At 49.9% G+C, this 22,488-nt stretch overlaps 1 protein-coding gene across 4 annotated transcripts in view; it reads right to left on the reverse strand.

Annotated features, from left to right (window-relative positions):
• Positions 1 to 22,488, reverse strand: part of FOXP1 (forkhead box P1) — a 213,530-nt gene that overhangs the window by 117,854 nt on the left and 73,188 nt on the right. The window lies entirely within an intron of this gene.

The raw sequence follows: 22,488 nt of genomic DNA on the forward strand, positions 1-22,488 counted from the left end.
GGCGGGACGGGATTCTGAGTTCTGTCTGCCAGGCCCTTTCCAAGACTGCGCCTCTCTCCCAGACCATGAGCAACAGCCAAGGTGACCTTGGGCTGTGAGCGCGTGGCCTGGAGCAAAGCGGAGGCCGAGCTATGCAAAGCTGGAAGCTCTGATTGCCGCATCACTTGCTCGCACTGCATCCTGCTCTGGTCTGTAGCACGTTCTGTGGGAATTACAGGCTCCTCGGGGCCCCGCGCTGGGGTTTAGAATCTCTCTATGCACAGCCACGGAGCATAAACACTCAGGAAAAATAATGACTTCGGAGCGAGGGGCACCCTACCCAAACATAAGCTACATGTGTGATCACAGATGGAAACTAGCGGCTGTTTACCCTGAAGGCCCCATAAGGAAAATGCAGTCACCTTTACAGTAAAATGCTACTTACTGTTCAACCTGCAACAAACCGAGATGGAGGAGACCGGGAATGAATTCGAACAAAGAGCTCCTACAGGACCTGGGATTTCTCGGAGTGAGTCCAGGCCATCAAAGTTGTGCAGGCCCCACCCAGCTAAGAGCAGCAGAAAGGGCTGCGGGCCATTGCGGGGGGGGGGGGGAGTCCCGGAAGAGAGCCTGTGACAGTGTCCTGCCTTTCTCCAGGCGAGCTTAGCAAAGTCAGAAATCTCACGTTGATGAACTGAACCGAAGAAACAATGCAGGTTTTGTCTGGCAAAGGGTTACGCAACATATTAAAGTGAAGGTACAGGATCGGCCTCACAGAGCTGTTCTGACCGTTTCCCGGATGCAACAAATAAGGGCATGTGCTCCTAGTCGGTGTAACACCAATGACAACAAAAGCATCCCCAGTCCCACTGAGGGGCCGAGGGAGCGGCAAGAGCTGAGCGGTGTCTTCCTGAGACTCTGTGGTTTAGCACTTTGTCAAAACAGGATACCATTTAAATTAAAATATTACTGATTCAAGTTCAGAAAAACCCTGCTTTGCTGTTCTTTTATAACCAAATTCGTGGGTGGGGAAACTTTGACCTTTCTTTTCTCTTTTTTTAAAGGCCCCTTGTGTGGGTCTGAGAAGGCACTATATTTAGCAAGCTTTGCGAACGGTGTCTAAGCAAGATGACTGTCACTTTCTATGAATTACTGTCCATGTGAAATCATGGCCTGTTACATGATGCAAAAGCAACTCAAGTGAAACAAATAAAAATACCTGTTTGCATACACAGTTTTATAAAAATCTGTGGGGGAGAAAAAGGGGAAATACATAGAACCACGCAGTGCCACGTGCTCACCACGTGAGCCTCGTCCAGCGGAAGTCTCCTCTCTCTCTCTCTCTCTCTCTCTCTCTCTCTCTCTCTCAGGCCAAGCAGCTCTCAGACTGCGGCCGGGAGCAAAGCGAAGGGCAACCGGCAGCGGCGCAGTGTGAACCCGGCGCCAGGGAGGCCAGGCCCCCATGGCCTGAAGCGCAGCCCAGTCGGCCTTGGTCTGATGTTCCCACCTGTGGTCCTGCAATCAGGAGTCGTCTCCCCTCTCTGGGCTCAGCCCCCCAACCGAGGTTTCTACTCAAAGGCCATCCTGAGTCCCAGCCCCACCGCATCCCTGGCCCGGCTTTGCCTGGGGTTTCCTGGGGCTCCAGTCATGGCCCCTGTGATGCTTTCTGCTTCCAGTGTTCACGTCCCACAGGACACGGCCCCGAGTCTCCCGGGCGCTGGGAGAGCATCGAGGCGGATGCCCCCCCACTACCTGGTCAGATGGGACCAGGGGTCTCCCGAGCAGTCTGTTCAAGTCTCTGAAACGGCGTGTTCTTCCCAACCTTCTCCCCACTGGCCGCGGGCACGGGCACTGCCAGCCAGCAGACCGCCAGGCCCCCAGCACCGGCGGCTCCACAGAAACACTGAGCTACCCGTGTTGCCATAAATCACTTGGTGGGGATTTTCTAAGGTCCCACAGGCTGAGAATACGGAGCCTCCCGATGTTCAAGCAGGCAGGACTGGGGGAAATCTGGGGAACCTGAGAAAGACTAACTCCTCCGATGTCTCTGCCAGCTCCTCTCCTCTTTGGTCAGCCTCGCTGCTTGTTTCTTATGAGTCACAGGACAGTCTTAAAGTGGGTGAGCCAGACTCTGGCCAATGACCGTGAGCCAGCAGCGCCCGGCGCCCAGCCACCGGCCGCCGTCCCGCAGCGGAGCCGAGCCGGGCATGGCCCGGAGCGGCAGCCCAGCCTGTGGGTCTCCCCAGCGCGGCGCGGGGCCTGGGGAGCAGTAAATGTGCCGAGGGATCGGAGGTGATTTCCAGAGGTGGCCACTCGGGGAAGCCGCTCTGGTGCTGCGAGGCTCCTGGGAGAGTTCTTCATCGGGAGAGACTGCCAGGCCTTCGGCCCAAGCCCGCGAGCGGGCCCGGCGCTACTGGGAACCTGCCTCCTGCAGAACATGCCCCGGGCCTCTGGCGGGGACTCACCCAGAGACCCAGAACCTAAGAGAGCCGCCCCGGGCAGCAGTGGAAGAGGGACCAAGTCCACAGTCAGGACGCACAGGTGCGAAGGCCCCAGCGCTCCCCAATGCTCGGCTCCGCCGGCCTGTCCGAGCCCCGCAGCCCGCGACCCCAGGCGGACTGTCCCCGAGCTTCTGGCCGCCAGGAAGGGCTCGCTGGCCGACACCGGGCTGAAACAGTGCACTTGGCTGGGAGCCCAGAGCAACGTGGGAAGGGGCAGCATTTCCGAGCCACAGATACTGCTGCCATAGAGGAATGAGGTTCGAGCTTCTGATTTTTTTAAGAATAAGCTGGCAAAGAAATTTTAGTGGGAAAATCCCAGATTTTTGAACCTTTGCAACTAACCCCACAAAATGTTACACACTGTGCAAACGAGCGCACCCAGCTGGTATACACACAGTCTGTCCGAAATCTCTAATGGAGAGTCTATGTCTTGCTTCCCTCGTTCTTCTCCCATTAGAACGGGAATATCAAAATTCCTATTTTCAATGAAATGTGCTTCCCAAGCCTCTTGCACATTTTCTTGGATAATTCGATGCTTCTTAACAAAACACAACTGCCCTGCTTGTATCAGAGTTGTCCTGGTGGCTGCTGGAACACCTTTGCCCAGTGCAGCACAGAATTGGTGATGGAGAAGTGAAACTGCCCCGCAGGTGCGAAGAGAACCACCCCTGGGGAAAGGCTCAGGGCAATGAAGAATAACAAATGACTCAGTCCCCCCAGAAGCCAGCCAGCTCTGACTACAAGGCCTTAGCAAAAGACAACTCTGACACCCAGGCTTCCCTTCCCAACGCACCAAGACCCAAGCAGAGTAAAATGTACAAGGAAACTAGCGTTTTCCCTGATCCTTTTGGCACACCCCTAAGGATAAAGTCGGAAAGAAAATAACTGTATCAATTCCTCCTGTGAGTGGAGAGGGGACTCCCAGAGGGAGGTCAGGTTTCACCCTGCTCCTTCTCAGCAGGTGCAGCCACCTGGACCATCACAGGGAAGTCACGCCCGCCCAGAGGACCCGCCGTGTGGACAGCCCTCTGCACATGAATTCATCTGGTGCTCATGGAAGAGGACAGTGTGAGGTGACCGTGCTAACTGCAGTTCGCTCGGCAACGCGGGGAGGAACTGATCATCGCAGTCTCTGCCCATCATCCGTCACCCCTGAAAACTCTCCGCATCGCAGGAGATGCCAATTCTTTGTGTGCAGGCCAGCCTGGGATCTTACAATAACCCACAGCCAATATCACAGTATCGATGATTAGAACAAAGCTGTACAACTAAGTCACATTCTGAGCACAATGTGTCAGATTCTTTATATGTATATGTATACATCTTTAAGCTCAATCCTCCAATATAAACTGGAGGGTAGGTATTTTGACTTTTTGTAGAATAAGTGCAGAAGTGAGCTAACTTGGACAAGGTCAGATAGTTGGTAAAGGGTAGTTTTTGAATTTGGGTATTTCTGACTCCAGAGTCTTAACAACTAAGCTTCATGTTCTCATCAGCACCTCAAGCTAAAGCCTAAAGGCAACCCCACACTTTATGCTAACGAATCAACCTATTGAGCCAATCACCATAATGGCTATTATCATTATTATTAATCTAAATAGAAATTAACCATATTATTAATCATATCAGTGTTGATAAAACAAAGGCCAATAAACCTCACATCTATATGGGGCTGGTGTGAGAAGCACAAGTATGAAAAGGATTTAGAAAGAAGAAAGGAAGTTCAAGGATTTGGCTTATACAAAGCCAACCGGAGGCCCGGGCGTGCCCGTCTCTACCCGTGTGCGGAAGGGAGAGCAAGGCCCTGGGCCCAGTGCAGCACCAGTGGGAACTCAAGGTCACGGCCCCCGTTCAGATGGAGGACAGGAGGAGGCCAGTCTGTGGGACCAAAACAAAACTTCGCTAGAAGGAAACTTTCAGAGGGAATGATTTAAGCTGGTTGTTGGTGACAAGTGTAATTTTTAAATGCTCAAAGTTCTTATTTCCATTTTAAGTTTAGAAATAAAAATAATCATGTTTTCAAAGGGTCTTGTGGTTCACCGTGGGGAGGGAGTTTGGCTTGGTTTCCATCAATGAAGGTTCAGGTCTTTGGAGGTTTTCTCTTATTTGGAGGGAAAATGTAAGCCCGACCGAGGCAGTGGACGTCCCGGGGATCACGGGGCCTGTCCTGCCCTGGCCATCACAGCAAAGCAGCCTGGAGAAGGCGCAGCGGGCGGCGGGAGCCGGAGAGGCGCATGTCAGGGAGAGGCTCTTCTCATCTTTCATCAGGGGGATCTGCTTACCAAAATGTTTTAAAAGCAAAAGAACATTCTAGAATAGCACAGTCCAATACTACTTTCTATGATAATAGAAATATTTTCCACTTGCACTGTCCAAAATAGCAGGCAGCCACCGGCCATTTAAATTTAAATTAATTTAAAGTAAACACAATTTAAAGCTCCAGTTCTCAGGTGCACCCGTCATATTTCAAGTGCTCTGTCCTGTTATACTTCCATAGTCCGACCTTCACACCTGCTAGTGCGTGTATTACTCTCCTTGTAACTCCCTCTGTGCGGCTCCCACACAGACAAGGGCTCGGAGAAGCGCACTCCCGCGCTCCGTCTGCAGCAGGGCCAGGGCACCGAGGGACACGAGGAATGTTAGCAGGAGTGGGCACAGCAGTGGATGAGGAAGTGGGCCACTCAGTCCTCTCGTCCATTCTCACATTTTCTTCCTAGCAGCCTTGCTGTCCGATAGAATTGCTATATCATTTCCACAAAATTTTAATATCAAATGATTCCTGGATCCTAAGAGACAAGTCCTGTGGACGACCATAATAATAAAGGTCAATAATCTTCGCATGAGAATGCTGTCAGTTTCCCTCGAGGTCCTGCCTTTTTTCCAACATTAAGTAGAAAATTTGTTTTGTTTTTCATATATTTTTCTCTATAAAACAAGGAAGTTGTTGGATGTCCAAACTTCTCTTCACAAGATGTCCTAAGGATCAACTCGAACTGTTAAGTCAGGAATCAGCTCATGTTTTCTGTAAAAGGCTAAGGAAGTACTTTAGGCTTTTACACACTAACAACTACTGAAATCTACTGGGAGTAGCCGGTCAGCAAAACCCGTGAATGAACACTGAAATCTTCATTCTTCATGAAATATTCTTCTTCTGATTTTTTTAACCATTTAAAAATGTATACGGCTTGTAGTTCCAACAAAAACAGGCTGCGGGATTGGCCCCCCGCCACCCCCTCCCGCCACCAGTGCTTGCCAACCTCTGTCCTCAGGTTGCTCCCAATCAGTGCTTCTCATTCAAGAAGAAGGTCCTGAAGTCATAGAGACCTCCTGGCGCTGATGGAAACTAACCCTCCCGGACAGCAGACAGCAAGAGGCCCAGGAGCTCCACAGCCAGCAGGTCTGGGGCGACCAGGAGCCTGCGGCAAGTGCTGGCTCCACGGGGTGACGAGGACCACGGAGGTGGGAGCAGACCCGGACCAAGCTCCTGGGAGCAGCTCCAGCGGCTGTCACCCTCGGCTGAGCAGACAGAGGAAGGCTCAGCTGGTCTCAGGACCCTTTTATAAACCAGGTCTGCCCAGACTTCTGTTAGTCAAAATCTTGATCTCCATCAGGGTTTCTGCAAGCCCAATCATTATGCCTTGCTCTGCAGTTATGTTATCATCAATTAGGCATTAATATATTGTGCATAAACTGACCCCGGGCCGTGCAGAGTGGTACGGCTCCTGGAGCACTCTGCAAAGCCAGGATTCTAAATAGAGCTGTGTAGGCAGTGAAATATTTATTTTCAAATTCATCTGTGTACATTTAAAAAATTATCGCTCTCTAAATTTCCTTTAAAATGTCTGGCCTGCTGCTCATAAGTCAAAAAAATATAATCTCTTTTTTGTAGAACTCCAATTGGTGACCTGCACTAAAAAACAAGTCAGATTGGCTGCTTGCTGTTAGATGATGGGTGTTCGGGCCTCATGCAACTGGTGTTACATTTAAAAAACATGCCCCAAACGCCCGGGGGACCTCATGGGCCAGGCTGCTCCAGGACTGTTTGCCTTCATCAGTGAAGAGTCCCAAATCCCCACAGAGCTGCAGAGTGCAGAGGGTTCCATATAACAGAAAAAGCCAAGTAAGATGCGGAGAAGGCAGTGCAGGCAAGGAGGTCAGACCACAGTCTGTCTTTCTGGTTCCACATCGGTAGTTCTTTCTTGCTATATTTTGCAAAATGAGCAGAGCAAGTGTTTGTTTCAAAAACACCAAAGGAAAAAAGGCTCTGGATAAATACAGACCCCACATTTCCAATAACATGCAAGTTCCTGCATGAGGTGCGCCCTGAACGCCTAGAGACGAGGCTGCCTGCGACGTGGCCAGTTTCAACACCTGAAATGCATCCGGGTGAATCTGGTAGGAAATCAAGTTAATGATCTCGTGAGACTTACAGTATTTCCCATTGATGTGGCCCGGAAATACCATAAAAATGGGCACATGTTATAAAATGTGGTCTATCAGTAGGTCTAGTCCAGCCGTGGGCAAACTACGGCCCGCGGGCCGGATCCGGCCCGTTTGAAATGAATAAAACTAAAAAAAAAAAGACCGTACCCTTTTATGTAATGATGTTTACTTTGAATTTATATTAGTTCACACAAACACTCCATCCATGCTTTTGTTCCGGCCCTCCGGTCCAGGTTAAGAACCCATTGTGGCCCTCGAGTCAAAAAGTTTGCCCACCCCTGCTCTAGTCCAAAGCAGAAATGCACAACTATATGGAGAAAAGGAGATGCGCCCGTGCTTGAAACCCCGGACAGACCTTCAATATGACTCTTCTTTGTCCTCACTCCCGGCTGCTCAGGAGGACTCGACGTTAACAGGAGACTGGCCTATCCAACCCTGACACCCAGCCTTCTGCCCCGCGCTACTTCCTGGGCAACTTGCCAAAGCCAAAGCCAAAGCCAAAGCCAAAGCCAAAGCCAAAGCCAAAGCCAAGCCTCCTGACCAGGGATTCCCTCACATCTGTCGCTCACATTGATGAGAGGAAGTCAGAGAGTTCAGTCTACCCCTGTAGGAGGAGGCTGGGCATGAAAAAATGAGGGAAACAGAATGGAAGGGACACGGGCTTCAAGGGGAAAGAAATGTGGCCATCACCGTGACCAGGGGTGTGGGCCACGGAGGGTGCAGAGCAGGCTGGCGGCTTCTCCAGTGCCCACGCCTGGCCGGAGCCCCAGATTCTCACTCAGTAGACAGAGGTCAGGAACCTAGTGATGATTTAAAAAGCTTTAAAATGCTTTGAGACCTAGATCTTGATGATAAAAATCATATTCATTCTGATGTGCCTCCAGGGCTGAGAAACACTGCACAATCTTTTGTAAATAAGAAACTGAGGCTTACAGACGCAAGTCCCTGTGCCAAAATCAGACAAGTTTGGATGTGAGATGTGAGCAAGGGAAGAAACCACCAGGGCTCCCTGGGGGGACGCAGGGAGGGCCCGCCACTGTGGACACCTCGGCCCGTCCGGCTCTCTGCTGACTCGGTGCCACCCTTACATCTGCAGGAGACTTTTCTGGCAGATGGCAGTGAAGTGTTTTAATGTAATAAAGTCAGGTGCATTATGAAAATACTCTCACAGATTAGAATCAGATGTCTTGAAAAGGTGCCTTTTTCAATTTCACACAAGTATGAGATCCAGGCTAGCTAAGGCCCTGGCAGCTAAGTCCATTTTTCTGAATCTCAAACAATTACTACTTTCATCATTACACCTACAACAAGGTGTAGAAAGATTTCAGACCGAAAAGGTGGAAGGAAAGAAAGCTGGGTGTTGGGTGGCACCTCTGTGCAAATTCCACGCAGGTGCTTCTGGTCCCAAGCTGGCACCACCCGGTCCCTGGCCAGTGCGAGGCTTGGCCAACGACAGCTAGTCCCCTCATCCAGGCAACATTATTCAATGAACAGTCTCGCGACCTACTCCGGCCTGGGAAAGCAGAGGTCAGCAAACTATAGTCCGAATCTGGCCCACCTGTGTTTGTATGGCCCTTCAGCTGAGAATTTTTTTAATATTTTTAAACTAGAGGCCCGGTGCATGAAATTCATGCACTCGTGGGAGGGAAGGGCGTCAGCCTGGGCCTCCCTCTGCGGGAGCTGAGAAACACTGGGTTGTGGGACTCCACCATTGATCGCCCCAAAGATATAGGCCCTGCCCACCCGGCCGGGGCTCTGCATGGATTGCCCCCACAGAGGGAGGCCCTGCCCAACCACTACAGCACTACCGGCCAGGTAGCCTGGGCCTCCCTCTTTGGGGCAATAGATTGCACCCCGCAGAAGGAAGCCCTGCCCACCCACCAGTTGGTGGCCTCCCTCTTTGGGGCGATCGTGGAGCCCCCAAATTGATTGCCCCGCTGGCCGGTGGCCTGGGCCTCCCTCTGCAGGGCGACCATGGGGTGATGGTGGGGCCCCCGACCAATCGCATCGCACCCGCCTTGGCTGGCCTGGCACCAGTGGGTGTCATTGCATGGTTGTCCAGACAGTTGTTCTGCTATTCGACCATTCGGTCAATTTGCATACTATGCTTTTATTATTATAGACTAGAGGCCCGGTGCATGAAATTTGTGCATGGGGGGGGGGTCCCCTCAGCCCAGCCTGCACCCTCTCCAATCTGGGACCCCTTGGGGGATGTCCGACAGCCGATCCCCAGGATCGGGCCTAAACCAGCAGTCGGACATCCCTCTCACAATCCAGGACCACTGGCTCCTAACTGCTCACCTGCCTGCCTGCCTGATTGCCCCTAACTGGCCCCCCTGCCAGCATGATCATCCCTAACCTCCTCTGCCTGCCGACCTGACCGCCCCTAACTGCCCCCCACCAGCCAGCCTGGTAACCCCTCACTGCCCCCCACTGCCAGCCTAGTCACCCCCAACTGCCCCACCTGCTGGCCTGGTCACCCTCAACTGCCCCCCTCTGCCGGCCTGGTTGCCCCACACAGCTTGGTGTTCAGTCGTTTGGTCGTCCCTCACTAACCCCCCTGCTGGCCTGGTCGCTCCTCACTGCCCCCCTCTGCCGGCCTGGTTGCCCCACACAGCTTGGTGTTCAGTCGTTTGGTTGTCCCTCACTAACCCCCCTGCTGGCCTGGTCACCCCCACACAGCCTGCTGCTCAGTCGTTTGGTCATCCCTCACTAACCCCCCTGCTGGCCTGGTCACCCCATGCAGCCTGGTGCTCAGTCATTTGGTCGTCCCTCACTCACCCCCTTGCCAGCCTTGTCTCCCTACTCAGCCTGTTCGGGCGTCTGTTCAGTTGTCTGTTCGGTTGTTTCGGATGTAATGGCCCTGGCTCTTTATATATATAGATAGTTTGGGGAGAAATCAAAACAAGGATATTTCATGATAAATGAAATGGCATGAAATTCAAATTTCAATATCCACCAGTGGATTCTGATTGAAACTGCTGCTCATTCGTTCACACATGTGCTGCTGTTTCTGCATTGCTGCCGCGACAGGCTGGCCCGCAGAGCCAAGAATACTCACCCTCTGGCCCTTTACAGAAGTTTGCTGACCCCTGGTCTAAAGGAAGAAAAGAGTTAACTATTAAGCCAAATTCCTTTTGTAGATTTAATGAAAAGTTCCAAGCAAATGTGGCAGGTGAAATAGTTCCTTTATATATACAAACTTGAAACTGAGAAAACGAGGGAGGAAGGTCGACTTCATTACCTAGCCACCTTGACAGCACCTTTAAATGTCATCAATCAGTGTGTGCCTCGCACGACTTGCAAGGGCTCATTATAAATTGCAGCGCGCGGGCCCCTGACACGATCCAGGGACCGTAACAGGACTCTGGTGACGTAATGTGATAAAGGAGATTTCTCTCTCCGTTCAGTATGGCACGGAGCTGGAGAATTTCCAAGGAATTTAATTTCCAGAGTGCCACCTTTGACTACTCAAGATAATTCCGCCCAAGCACTAGGCATCCTTGAAGAAAACTTTATCTTTTCTGGAAATGCTTGTCATTGGGTGTCGTTCTCGAAAATATAAATTTGTAGCTATTTTTACCAATGAGACAGACTAAATCCAGGATGTAGATTTCCCAATTAGACTCTTTTTAAACATCTGTTGGTAGGCTGCATTTCACATTAGTTATTTGAGCAAAGCACAATTTGATTAGGCTGTCTGAAACTAAGCCAAAGTCTGCAAAATAATAGCTCAATTAAATTCTGTTTTGCTTTAATTTGTCTTGGATTTTCCTGAGATACTGTTGCAAATAATCAAGCAAACCAATTCATTTCAAAATGAGAGATTTAGGTACCTTTTCCATCTTCCGTCGAAGTTTATTTAATGGTCTACTCCATCTTCAGTATGCTTCACTGAACTTTAATCTTGACACCAAATACAATTCTATATTTTGCCTTTAGTCTCCTTTAATTTTCTATTCTTATGAATTAAAGTTCTATGCCATTAACATTATACCTTAAACAGATTAGCAAACGTACAAGGCGAACAGCAACCATGAGGCAGTCAGACCGCACTGCGGGGGTTTCCGCTTTTCACTCCGTGCTTGGCAAGACTCAGGCCGGACAGACCTGGGTCCTTTTAATGCTGGGTTTACGCCCTTGAAATGTTCCTGGAGAGCTATGAACCTGAGACGCCTGCCGCCTCTCCCACTAAGCAGCATCACTTTCCCTTTCTGGTTGGGTCAGCTATTTGTCTACTCACTCCCTTGCCACTCACTCATTCACTAACCCATTTTTGAAAGACACATCTACAGATTGCCTACTTCGTGCCAGCGGCGTAGAATGCCAAAGCTTCAAGATTCCAGATGCGGGAATAGTCCCCTGGCTGTTAAAACAACCTACCTTTAATTCATGTAAAATTCTGGGAAGACCAGGACAAAAGAGAACCCAGGATGGAATTTTAGAACAGGATGAGCTTTATTTATGCCCAAATGGACACATTTAGAAAAAGAATGCTCCATGAAGACAATGCTGCTCACAGGAGTAGCAGGGAGGGTGATGACAGCAGCGGGCATTTATTAAGCGCTTGCTGTGTGCCAGGCTGCTGGTATCTAGTTACCACTCCAGGCTGCTGGTTTCTAGTTACATCAGCTGGTCTTCACCACAGCTTGGGGAGCACTGGGGTCACCCCTTTTACAGATGAGGAGCCTGATGTCTTCCCATCCAGTGTGTTCAACCACAAGGACACTACAAGCAAAAGGTAGTCCTGTTATGCTGCTTACACATACAAGTGAATAGTGATGATAGCAAATGAATTACAATGTAATTTGGCATTCAGCAGGTAGTCCTTTTCCTTTTAAAAGGAATTTATATAATTATTAGAAGAACTACCTTTTCCAAGAATTTACTATGTCCCAGGCACTGTGCATGCACTTTTCACACATTAATCACTTTAATCCTCACAATCACCTTCAGGGGTTGAGGTAATCGGCCACGTTCTCTGGGAGAGAAATGAAAATGCAGGGAGCTTCAGCTACTTTTCCTAGGTCACACAACAGTAAGATAGTGCTGGGACTTGAACCTGGAGCCTAACACCAGAGGCCACGCTGTTAACCATGTGCCTCATCTCACACAGCCTGATACACATCTCTGAAACTCCCACCACGCTGCTGAGTTCGTATGGGGACCCAGTGTACCAGATCCTGTGCCTTTAAGGACAAATCACTCCTCATGGTTGACCATGAAGAGATATGTGGTAAGAATACGGTTTGACTGGTCTTGAATAAGGAGATAGGGAACAGCACAAAGTATACGTTGAATTTTAGATGCTATTTCAATAGTTACCAATAGGATCCATTAGGCTTCCCAGAAAAAATAATCCCAAGGACTTCTCTACTCTGGTATGTGATCAGCGTAGACCAGTGATGGCGAACCTTTTGAGCTCGGCGTGTCAGCATTTTGAAAAACCCTAACTTAACTCTGGTGCCATGTCACATATAGAAATTTTTTTATATTTGCAACCATAGTAAAACAAAGACTTATATTTTTGACATTTATCTTATATATTTAAATGCCATTTAACAAAGAAAAATCAACCAAAAAAATGAGTTCGCGTGTCATAGGTTCGCCATCACTGGCGTAGACTATGTCAGATAAACCTGTCAAGCTTGGCAAACAGAAGGCCCCACAACACCACTGCCAAACCCAGTGCCCGGGCAGACCTGGCCACTCAGTCTGGAGCTGGAGCGGGCCATTCTGCTCAGAGCCCCTCACCTGGCCCCTGGACAGAGCCGCCGCCAACCAGGTCCCCTGAAGCCTGTGTGGGTGGCTCTTGATTCTGCTCCTAAAATAAGGAACAATCCCTTTCTGCTGCTGAATAAAGAACGAAGCAGACGGAACTCATCCACAGCTCTGAGAGCAGCCTCCTCACACCGATCCAACAGGGAGCACCTGGCCTGCGGCCCCACGGCCACGGAGCTCAGGGGAACCCTCCAGGCCACGCACAGACAGCAGCGAAGAGGAGCAGGGGAACGGGGCAGAGAACGACAGGCAGGGAAACAGCCCTGCCGTGGCTTCTGGCTTCCTTCTGAAGAAAGAGACAGAGAGATGATCCTCTTGGAATTAAAGTCAAACAACTTGGTCGCCGGGGCCCGGTGTCTAAGTGGCAGGTGACAGAACAAGCATTATTTGAAGCCTGGATTGTGGGGGCTGGACTGCAGGTAGGAGTGGACCCTGAACGTTTCTGAACAGCAGAGCGACATGGCCTCTCGGGCACGACTAGGAGAAACGCTGAGGGGAGGGGCAGGTTGTCGTTCTTTGCCAAGACCCAGCACGTGCCAGCTGAGGTCGGGGGTCCCAGAAAGGAATGGATAGAAGACCTCAGCGGAAGGAGAAGTGGCAGATCTGAGGACCAGTAACGTGGGGGGATGAGACTCTGACCTGTAGGGCCTGGCGGTGAACGAGATCAGCTGGAGTAGAGAGAAGGGGAGTTGTGGTGATGCTCAGCTAAGAAAGACATGGCCAGGCGGTTAGGAGGGCACAGACAGCGGGGAGTCCTCGGTAGAGAAGGAAGAGGACAGAGGTGCCACCAGGCAAGACCAAAGGAGCTGGACTCTGGGCTGGGAAGGGGTCTGTGTCCAGAAGAGCCTGGGGGGCAGAGCGATTGCGCCGTGGGGCCCGGCGGCCTGCGGGGAGGAAGGGGAAAGAAGGCAATTTCCAAAACCGTGAGTGAGCCACAGGCCGAACCAGCTCCTGGGAGGTCAGACAGCTTGAGGTGAGGATGAGACTGAATTTAGTGACAAAAAATATTCAAGGAAACGAGGAGGAGGAAAGGCAGCTTTGGGGGAGGTGGAAGGAGAGCGGCTGGTGGAAAGGAACAGAGGCAGCAGCGGCAGGACGTCCGGGTCAGAAGCCCGTGGGCCCGAGGGGCCGGAGGCGCAGCCGGGAGGACTGAGTCACGCGAGGCTCTGAGCGCCGTTCCACACCCACAGCCCGTGAGCGCTCACCACGGGTCCTCCCGGGATGGAAGCGACAGGACGAGGCCCGGCCCCTTGGCCCTGGTGTGTCCTGGCAGCTCTACGCCCTCCCGCTGAAGTAGTTAAACATCTGTACTTGGAGGAAGGGAAGTTCTTTCTGACCGGCGGCAGCAGGCTGGGCCCTTCAGCCACGAGGAGTGATCACTGCAGTTTACTGGGCAATAATTTGAAACTCAAACAATCTCAACAGCAAGGCTGCAGTCCACCATAAGTTCAAAATGGGGTATGTTCTCTTTAAAATTCTGAGAGCGACTAAATATGACAACCATCTGATGTATGAAAATTATTCACAACCAAAAACAGACAGTCTGGAAATAGCCGGGATGACTTCATTTAGACAGAATTACCCAAATCTGTTTCTAATATACACAGTACACATAATAAATTTTTACAATATGACAAGGAAAACAAACTTAATAAAAGTTCCCAATCTTTTGTTACACAAGCATGCTATGCCCATGCTATGTTTATAATAGTTTGCTCATGATATCACAGCTCAGTAACAAAGGCCCGGGCAATACAAAAACAGTTACTAAGCATGACATCAACTCACAACTACCGTAATTACATCAGGACACAAATTTCCCAAACCGTACATTTTCCAAGCTGCTTCTCCATTTCAACGGCTGCCCTTGGACAATTACTTGCAGTTGTCTGCAGGCTTTGAGTAATACTCCTCTTTCTTCTCTTTCCCAAGCGTCATTTCCCTTCAGAAAGTGCATATTTCAATTACAAGCACTATTTTTCAAATATGCCCATAAACATATGTCCACATTAGTAGACAGTGCTGTCCAGTGGTTGGCGATGAGCATCAGGGCCCGGCAGCTCTGCTGCCTTTCCTCCCGCCGCCCGTTGGCCGGGCCTGGAGCAGCTCCGGGAGGCGGCCAGATGCAATGGAGAAGAGCAGATCCTCGAGCCCGACGCTGGGGCTGGGCCCCGCTCTGCCACTCACCAGCTGTCTGGCCCTGGGCAAGGCAACTTCTCCGATGCCTGACTGCCCTCCTCTGCAATATGGGAATGCTAACAGACCTTACCCCATCAGTGATGGCGAACCTTTTGAGCTCGGCGTGTCAGCATTTTGAAAAACCCTAACTTAACTCTGGTGCCGTGTCACAGACAGAAATTTTTTGATATTTGCAACCATAGTAAAACAAAGACTTATATTTTTAATATTTATTTTATATATTTAAATGCCATTTAACAAAGAAAAATCAACCAAAAAAATGAGTTCGCGTGTCACCTCCGACACGCGTGTCATAGGTTCGCCATCACTGCCCCATGTGGTGAGCACACAGCACACTTTCAGCGCCTGCTATTTAATATAATACTATTGCTGTCATATTTTGGGGACTCAGTTTCCTGTTTGAAAACCTGGCTTAAATTATCCTGACCCACAGTGAATTGTGTACTTTTCTAATGTGAGGGCAAGAGTTCCATCTTGGTCACATTGCCTGGATATAGGGAGGTTCAATGAATAAAGTTTGAATGAATGAATGAATTCCCTATAGTTACAAAAGTGAAAAATATTATCTCACAGAAATGGTTTTCATACTTTTTCTCTAACAGCTTGCTTTCATGTTCCTGCAGCCAATGTTGATAAATACCTACAGCCCAATTAAAATAATAAGTGCTGGGGAAAAGGGTATCGCCCTGAGATGTCCGAAGCTCATTTCTCTAAGGAGCGAGCTTCTCCATTCGCCAGCCCCGTCTCCCGGTGCTGGCAGCACGGGCCGCTGGCTTCCTGGCAGGGCCGGCGGCCAGGGAAGCGAGACTACCCCGTTGTCACTTCTGCTCCGTGGTGCTCGCACCAAATGCTGTTATTCCAGCTTCAGGAAATTTTCTAACCACTGGCCAGGGCCCAGTGCTGTGTGCTAATGAGTTTCAGATTGGAGGACTCACTGTGCATGTGTCAGGAAAGGGACACGGTTCATGGTGAGGCGGGGGCAGGGAAGAAAAGACACACAAAAAGGAAGAAAAAACAGTAGTTTAAAAATGCTGGCTACTCAAATTGACAGGGAACGTGACCTCTGCACTTCATCGAAATTCCTGCAGACTTACAAAATCAAGGCTCTGCTTTTATCACACACTGAGCTCGTGGAAGATGGAAACCACTACATCACTTGACCTTGCCGTGCCCTCTCTCAACCACAGACGATGTTGTGTACAAAAATTCTAAACCAACTGAAGATGTTAAAAAAAGCTTTAATTTTTTGCATTAGACTTGATATTACTATTTTGTTTCTTGAGATTTTGCCTAGAAGGTTCACACAGGAAAAGAAGCCAATCCCAGGAGAAGAATGGGGTCACGTGGGCACACTGCCACGGCCCTCCGGTGGGCGCCGGTCGCACCCGTGCTTCTTGCAGAAGAGCAAGCAGCCTCGAGCCTCCCTGCCCTGTTTGAAAGCCACCCAAGACTGACTCACGTCTATTTGCTTACATTAACAGAACATTAAGACCCATTTTAAACAACTTAAGGAAACTCAAGCCCTCTCAGTTGGTGATTCACTTCTCTGGACGCTTCTTCTCTCGTCAAGGTAACCCACAGGCTGAGTCTCCAGACTTCTCATCATGCCGTCATCGTCCATCAGAGACCCCTTCTCAGAAAGCTAACTCACGGCTTTTTCTGAGTAATGAGGTTAATTTCAACCTTTTCTTTTCTTTTCTTCTTTCCTTCCTTCCTTTCTTTTTCTTTTTCTTTTCTTTTTTGCCACACTTAGTACTGGCAACTTTAAAAATCCAACTTTCACATCCTCAAACTGTCATCAACACTTTTTTCAGACACTGTCAATAAAATTGATTGCTTGCAGTTCTGAATTCTGCTCTGCACATGGAAACAATATAATTTGTTTTACAGTCTTTTTCGATGGGGGCAGGAGGGAACAGAACCGGCCCATCCGCGCCCCGGGCGGCACGGCACCGGAGGAGCGCCAGCGCCTGCGTCTGCTGAAAACGGACAAAACTCCCGACGCACGAGCCCTAACCCTCCTGCTGTCCCGCCTGCTATGTCTTCCTGTCAGAGGTGAATGATGTTTCTGGAACATTAATACGTTCATTAAATCCTAACTCCCTTCCTTAAAATACCCTGCACTTTGGCTCAGGGGCGTCTGACAGCGTTGTTGTAATGTGTGTGGGGGCCCCGGGCTACAGTTGTTGGATGCCTCATACCTCCAGCCAATCTGTTGCTTTACAAGTGTAATCTAGGTATTAAGGCGCTGATTGTGGAACCACGTTGATTTGACATCTTCAAATCAGTTGTATATCATAGAAACCACTATGGGTGGTGATAGACTCCCATGATGCCCAGCAACCATACATCCCTCTCACTCCCTAATCTGTGAGACTACAAAACACAGCCCCCACCCCCTGCCCGAGGCACAAGTGGACGACCAGCAAGGGTCCAACAGTGTTATTCCTAATTACCTTTTTTTTCACTCTTGATCCTCTGGCTCTCATAATTAGTTACCTGGGGCTGCAATCCAATTTGAAGTGATGACAAGAAAGTGATCCATGAAAAAGTAATAAGTTAAATCCAATTCCAGCCTTCCTCTAATTAAATGCACATGGAGCTAATGACTCCAGCCCGGGCATTCCAGTGATAATGGTAATTAGCGAGGTGGGAGTCACTCTCTTTTTCAACACTGAAGGTGTAAACCACAAGGTAAAATAGTAGGAGCACTCTTAATTACATGTGTCATTTTGTCAGCAATTTACACATTTTTGACCAGTCAACGATGTTTTTCCCCACCTCCCAGCCCCAACAATGGTTATAACATACTTTTCCATGTTCCAACACATGGAAGTACGTAAGAGCACTTCACCCTGGAGAATAAGAAATTGCCTTTCTTTGCTGCTGCTCACGGCTGTGACACACACAGGCAAGGTGACAATCAGATAACTATGCAGGTCTTGGGCCCCTGCACTTAAATCCAGATATTGACAGTGGAATTGGTTTTGGGTGGCTTGGTTTTATTCTTGCCTATGATATGGAAAATATAATGATTTATCTATGGAAAACATGGCACTCAGCAGCTGCTGAGCAGTCCACATGGAAGGAGAAGCCGTGATGAGCTGGCCTGTGGAATTAGCTTATCTGTGGCCCTATACAGCCCGTTCCCATCTTGGTGCTGCCACTGTCTGCATGCTCTGGAGCAGGTCACTTAACCTCTCTAAGTTTCTAAGTTTCACTTTCCTCACCCAGAGAATCCTATATAATAAAAACCTAATATGCAAATCAACCGAACACGGAACGACCGGTGGAATGACCGGTCGCTATAATGCGCACTGACCACCAGGGGGCAGATGCTCAACGCAGGAGCTGCTCACAGCCTGCAGGCCCCAGGCCAGCCAAGGTGGGTGCCAGCAGGGCCTCCCACCCCGACTGCCCCGCTGGTCACCCCACAGAAGGAGGCGACCAACGGCGGGGGCAGGGCTGACCAGTGAGTGGGCCGGTGCTGCCCCCGCAATTGCCCCACCTGTCACCTCCAAGGTGGGTGCCAGCAGGGGCCCCCCGATCGCCCCGCCAGTCACCCCACAGATTGGCCCTGATCACCGGCCAGGCCTAGGGACCCTACCCGTAAATGAATTTTGTGCACTGGGCCTCTAGTAATTTAATAATCATTCCTGTACCATAGGGAAGCCGGGGCTTGTCCACATTACACACTTACTAACCATTAATTATCTGTGTATATGGTGACAAATACATGCTTACATATAAAATATTAGCATCACACTTGCATTTTAAGGCTTAGATACATATAACTAAGGTGACCATATAATTAAATGTCTGAACTGAGCTACTTCTGAGAATGAGAATTATCAGTAAGTACACCCAGCCAGCAGACTGGGCAGCCCAGGACACAGTCACCCTGTGCTGCTGAAATGGAAGAGTGAGTGAGCTCACGACATTACAACTAAACTCAGAATTTTGGAGGGCAGCAAGGACAAAACATTATTTTAGAAAAAAAATAAATTCTTAAAGCGAAGATATTAAACCCGGGCAACAAGATAGGCTTCCTGGGGTCCTGAAACCCTCATCACTAGACACACGGTTCTGTGTGAGGGCTGGCCTGGAGGAGGGGCCCCTGTGCCGTCACGGTTTTATCGGGTGTGTGATCTGAAAGATTTAATGACGTTTCTGAAATATCATTTCTACTGTATTGTCTCTTATCAAGACTCATTTTTTTAGGTTTTGGGATTCTCCAACGTCAAGTGATAAAGATACTGAAATTTCAACACTTCATACCAATTTAATGGCAGGGATGCCACCTGTAGACAATGTTAATTCTACACATTTTAAAAAGAATCTGGCTCCTTGTCCTGAATTATCCACTTAATTAATTCACTGCATAGGGATATTTTGTAAGGGTCAGTATTTCAAAACTATCCCATTTTACTACCTACAGCATAAAATTGTGGTTTTCTCAAAAGCTTTCCGCTTACCAATTTATTCCCATGGGAATGAAGGAGGTGATAAGGTTCTATATGGCATTCATGCAAAGGGAAAATGCCGCCTAAAGCATGTTTTATGTAACCGCAAACACATGCTGAGGAACACCTGCGGACCTGGTCTGAGAGCCCCCTCAGGTAGAGCGGGCGTCCTCCTCATCCCGAGCCGCCAGCGGGCCAGGGGCTCACCTGCCAGTGGCGCTCCCGGGCCCTGGCCCCAGGGGCCACCCCCTGAGGGGGGGCTGTGCCTGGCCTGACCTTGGAAGGGAGGGACAGGCCAGAGGAAATCTACCAGGTGATGGGTTCAAATTCCAATGCTTTCGTGTTGGCCTGAAGCTGTGGCCAGCTTCCCACTGCAAGCATCACACAGGGTGACTTTCTTCCCTAACCTCCATGCTGCCAGAATCCACATGTACTTTACTTTCTTAGGAGAAAATGTGTCATTTGACTTCCTTCCAGTTTACGTACTCATGCCAACAACTAGATGCTTATAGAACCAAAATGAATTACTACCCAGAAACGGTGGTCAAAGTTCCAAAATGTGATCAATAAAATTGCTCATCTACTCACAAATTAATCTTCAGCCAGTAAAGTTCCACATTTTCCAGGTTATGAGCACACCTGCACTATTAAGCATTTATTTCACTTGTTTAAGCAATCTTCAGAAGTATATAAATATTTATAAAAGTAAGCCTACTACTTTTACTTACAAATAATTTTCTTTTTGCAGCGAAAACTTGTTAATTTTTTACAACTCAGAAGCATTCTGAAGGCAGGCTCTGTGTCTCCCACAGTCTCGTATCCGTGGGCGTCACTAAGATGTCCCCCACACTGCAGCTGTTCGAGAAATGTCCACCAAGTTGCATGTAATTAACGCAGATCACTCTGATTCTGAATTTTAGATGAGGCCAGTTTTCATCTGTATCATTCATGAAAAATTGGCAAAGCAAATAAAGACTAAAATAAGAGGCTATTTAGGCTAGTAAGTATTTTTAAAGAACTTGGGAAGCAGTATCTATACTCAACCAGTCCTCTCTATAAACCACAATGTCACCCAAGAATGTGGTAGCTCAGATTTTGTTCAATATGCGTAGCAAAGAACATGATTCTCTCTTTACGCTGATCTCCCTGAAATTAGTTGAAATTGGGGATGTTTGACTACATTTTGTGCTCTCTATCGAGTAACCACAGAGAGCTCCTCTAACTTTCCATGTTCTTTTGTTTGCATCACCAGCCTGTGAAGCGGGGAGCGCTGCCAAGCCTGAAGCAGGGAAGTGTGAGATATGCTTAAAATATGAGTCACAGTGTATTTGGGGATTTGGGTTGCTTTCTTTCTCCTCCAGCTATCAGCAGATCAAATTCTTCCTCCCTGTGCAGCCTCCTCCATGCAGAAGGCCGGACGTCTGTGAAAATAGGTCTCTAGCAACGAAGGGAGGGGTCAGTAAGGAACAGCGCTGAGACGCACCGAAGGGTCCCATCCAGTCCAGGGCCCGGGCTGAGCCGCCGGCGAGGCGTGCCAGGCATGTTCACACGCACAGGTGACCCCTTCTGTGAGTCCCAGAGCCCACATACGTATTTTCAGAACGGCATAACCTACATGGGACCTCGGCTAGTCATTTCTGCCTGGCTGTGGAAGCCTGCCAACCTGATAAAGCTCAGTGAATCTGCATGACCCCACCGGGCAGCTGAGGAGCCATCCTCCATGCTGCGCGCGCACACACACGCGCGCGCACACACACACACAGACACAACCAACTCTTTCCCCCAATCAATTCCTAAAGCTGATCTAAATTCTCTGCTTGTCCAGCCTCCCACTGAGGGTAGGGAGCGACGTGAACATCTTCATTAGCACAGGCAGCATCAAGACGGCCCCTCAGCCAATGCATTAGGTGGCCCTGACGCTGTCCTTGCCAAGAAAAATGAAGCTCTATCATACTGTTCTGCAGCTGAAACACCACAACAGGCAAGAAGAGCAGAGCCCCAAAGGAACCCCCTGAAACCCGACTTCATATACTTAGCCCTAAAGGAACTTCATGCATCTGGGAAAAGAAGTTACCTAAAAATGCCGTATGAGGGAAAATAAGTCTAGTGTAAAGAGTGACACATGGTATTCCACACTGCGGGTGACACATGGTATTCCACACTGCGGGCAGCGCCCAGGCAGCCCGGACGTGCGTGCGGTTTCCTTACGTCTCTAAGCTCAGCTCCACTCTCTGTCACCGTCCACCCCCAATAACAGAGACCTTCCCCAGACACTGGAGGCTGACGAATCCCGGGTGTCAGGCTGTGCGAGAGCGGACAGTCACCAGGATCGCCGAGTGGCAGGCTGGCTCGCTCCATGCGCGTGAATGCATTAGCATTTTAATGGCATCCCTGTCGGCAGGACAGGTCCCAGCGCCGCACTGCGTCCCAGCAATGGGCTCTGCTCGGGAGTCCACAGCGCAGCCTCTGCTGACCCCTGGAACACCAGTCCCAGCTGACGACGGAAACGGTTCAGAGTGATCCTTTCAGCTTATCTGACTCTTGAGAAACAGGCTCCCAGCTGAAAGGTCAGCGCCGTCCCAGCCCGTCCCCCGGAGCTGTCCGGAGGCCTCTGCACGGCAGCCCTGTGGGCAGCTGGACGGCCGGCTCTGCCCTCATTAAAACGGCCGAGCAGCAGGGGGCTCGCGAGGCTCTGCCCAGGAGGCGCTTTGGGAAGCGCTGGAAACAACGTGCACCCACCGTCCGGCCAAGTGCCACCACGGCGCCCAGCCTCCCTCGGCGGCCATGCTGTCCCCGGGGGCACAGGAGGACGGCTGCCCGAGGTCGTGTGGCCGCCGCCAGGGAAGGTGCGCTGGGCAGTGGTTTGCTCTGATCTGAGAAGAGTCAACACAATCCAGAATCTGGGTTGACCTCGTGATCCAATGATTTAGCACCGAGTTCTGCCTCAGCAGGAGTTAGAGGTTCTGTCCCGAGTGTCCGTGTGGGAGACCCACTCAGCCCCACGCCAGGACGCCACCCTCCGCTCTGGCAGGAGCGGCCGCTCGGCCTGCACCACCCTCTCCGGATGGGAGTGTCAACCCCGGGTCAAGGCTCTTTGAAGTTTCTATGAAAGGGTTCTACTC

The sequence above is a fragment of the Myotis lucifugus genome, unplaced genomic scaffold (assembly GCF_000147115.1).
Source record: "Myotis lucifugus unplaced genomic scaffold, Myoluc2.0 scaffold_123, whole genome shotgun sequence".
Taxonomy (NCBI): Eukaryota; Metazoa; Chordata; class Mammalia; order Chiroptera; family Vespertilionidae; genus Myotis; species Myotis lucifugus.